General features: G+C 46.8%; 1 pseudogene; it reads left to right on the top strand.

The window, feature by feature from the left end:
* The first annotated feature begins 281 nt into the window (after positions 1-281).
* LOC138406495 (uncharacterized) lies at positions 282-2877 on the top strand (annotated as a pseudogene).
* The last annotated feature ends 235 nt before the right edge of the window (positions 2878-3112 follow it).

Genomic DNA, 3112 nt, shown 5'->3' with positions numbered 1-3112 from the left:
CTCACTTCAGGCATTATTCCAGCTCCTTTCAACCCACCCTAGACTCAGCTGACATCTGAAACTACAGACCTGTATCTCTTCTTTCATTCCTCTCTATAACACTGGAACATGCAGTCTAAGACCAACTGTCCTCCTATCTTTCAGAAAATGACTTCCTTTACCCTAATCAGTCAGGCTACAGGACTGGTCACTCCACTGAGACGGCCCTCCTCACAGTGACTGAGTTTCTCGGTGCCGCCAGAGCCTCGTCCGACTCGTCAGTCCTCATTCTCCTTGACTTATCCTCTGCGTTTGACTCAGTCAACTACCAAATCCTCCTCTCCACTCTGGCTGAACTTGGCATTGCTGACTCTGCTCTGACCTGGTTCACATCATACCTGACAAATCGCACCTTTCAGGTCACATGGAATGGCTCCTTGTCCAATCCCTGCCTTCTGGAAACTGGTGTCCCTCAAAGCTCAGTATTAGGACCACTTCTGTTTTCACTATACACTCGATCGCTAGGCTCTGCAATCACATCGCATGGATTCTCTTACCACTGTTATGCTGACGACACCCAACTGTTCCTCTCTCTTCCCACATCCTCCTCCAGCACCCACGTTGTGACGTGCATCTCGGAATGTCTGGCAGACATCTCCGCTTGGACAGCTACGCATCACCTCAAACTCAACCTTAGACAACTGAACTGCTCTTCATCGCGGGGAAATACTGCCCTCATATGGACCTGTAAGTCACTGTCGAGGATGTCACGGTACCATCTTCGTCGACGGCAAGGAACCTGGGCGTAATCCTAGACGATGGACTGTCCTGCGCCCCCCAACATCACTGCTGTGGCCCGATCCTGCAGGTCTGCCCTCTACAAATGTTGCCTAATGTTAGGCAACATTATCAGACAGCACCACATACAATTCCACTGCTATGCAGACGACACCCAATTGTATATTTCCATGAAGCATGATGAATCTAATCGCCTAGTTCAACTTCAGGAATGTCTCAAAGATATCAAGGCCTGGATGACCCAAAATTTTCTACTTTTAAACTCAGACAAAACTGAGGTTGTTGTAATTGGCCCTAAACATCTCAAAGAAACACTGTCTGGCTTCCAGCTCCACTGTGAGGAACCTTGGAGTGTTGTTCGACCAAGACATGTCATTTGACCCCCATATTAAACTAGTGTCTAGGACGGCTTTCTTCCATCTGCGCAATATTACCAAAATTAGAAACATCCTGTCTAAGCAGGATGCTGAAAAACTAGTCCACGCGTTTGTAACCTCTAGATTAGATTACTGCAACTCTCTATTAGCAGGATGCTCCATGAAGACTGTTAAAAGTCTCCAGTTGGTCCAAAATGCTGCAGAACGAGTGCTGACAGGAACTAGAAGGAGAGATCATATCACTCCTGTCTTAGCTTCCTTACATTGGCTCCCGGTAAAATTTAGAATAGAATTCAAGATCCTGCTCCTCACTTTTAAAGCCCTCAACAATCACGCCCCCTCATATATCAAAGAGCTGATAACACCTTATTATCCAAGTAGCTCACTTCGTTCCCAAAACACAGGGTCTCTAGTGGTTCCAAGAGTCTGTAAGAGTAGAGCAGGAGGTAGAACATTTAGCTATCAGGCTCCTCTCCTATGGAACCAGCTCCCACTCTGGGTTCGGGAGGCAGACACTGTCCCAGCATTTAAAGTAAAACTAAAAACCTTCCTCTTTGACAAAGCCTATAGTTAGGGCTGGATCAGGTGAGTCCTGAACCATCCCTTAGTTGTGCTGCTATAGGTTTAGACTGCTGGGGGAACTCCCATTATGCACTGAGCACTTCTTCACTTCCCTCTGTCTCTCTGCCCCCCCACACCTGTTTATTTATTTATTTATTAGTTTTAACATGTCATCATGTCAAAGTGTCACTTTGTCCTCCCATAGTCCCTCTGGCTCTTCTCTCTATATCGTTTCAGATAACTCCGGCACCGGGACTGCAGGACAACAACGACTACCATCACCATTGTCATCATTTATTACAATAACTCAGTAATTGATTAATATATATAATCCTGTTGTAGATCACTACATTGTTATTTTTATAGTCAGCCTTGATACTGATGGTGCCAAATTGTTCCCGGTCTCTCTCTCTCCACCTCATCTCTCTCTTCTCTCCCCCGCTTTCCACCCATCTCTCCTTTCCTCCCCCCTTACTTTTCTTTCCTCACCCCAACCGGTCGAGGCAGATGACCGCCCACATTGAGCCTGGTTCTGCCAGAGGTTTCTCCCTGTTAATGAGGGAGTTTTTCCTCTCCACAGTCGCCTGTGCTTGCTCATTGTGGGAACTGTTGGGTTTCTCTATGTTAATATTGTTTTAAGGTCTTGACCTTTAAATGTAAAGTGCCTTGAGATAATGTAAATTATGAATTGGCGCTATATAAATAAAATTGAATTGAACTGAACTCCCTCTTGGCTGGACTCCCAGCCTCTGCAGCTAAACCGTTGCAGCGTATCCAGAACGCTGCAGCGTGCCTCGTTTACAATCTTCCCAAATTGTCCCATGTGACCCCCCTCCTCCGTGACCTCCACTGGCTTCCTGTTGGGGCCAGCATCTGATTCAAGATGATGGTGCTGGCCTTCAAGGCCGTCAATGCAACTGCACCTGTCTACCTTCAAACACTAGTCAGACCACATGCCCCAGCGAGAACACTTTGCTCATCTACATCAGCTGGCCGACTGGTACCCCCATCACTGAGAGCAAACAAAGCCCACTCAGCGAAGTTGCGACTCTTCTCTGTTTTAGCACATCAGTGGTGGAACAAACTCCCGACCAATGTCAGGACAGCGGAATCGCATTCCATCTTCCGCAAAAGACTCAAGACTCATTTGTTCAGACTTCCCCTCGACCCTGACTCCCGAGAACTGGAGATGAAGCTGAAACAGCGCCAAAATTTTCAGTGGCATTACGTCTATAGTGGTTTAGCACTACCATAGACAATGAATGGGAATGTGTTTAGGGCCATTTAGCTAAACAATCCACGGCTGCTGCGCGGGAGACCGGGGTCGATTCCCTGATGGAGAGGAACATATTTTTTACATAAAATGTCGAGAATTTCCTGTGAAAGTGAAAAAAATT

The sequence above is a fragment of the Paralichthys olivaceus genome, chromosome 22 (assembly GCF_024713975.1).
Source record: "Paralichthys olivaceus isolate ysfri-2021 chromosome 22, ASM2471397v2, whole genome shotgun sequence".
NCBI lineage: Eukaryota > Metazoa > Chordata > Actinopteri > Pleuronectiformes > Paralichthyidae > Paralichthys > Paralichthys olivaceus.
Note: the sequence above shows the minus strand (reverse complement) of the source record. Positions and strands in the feature narration are given on the sequence as shown.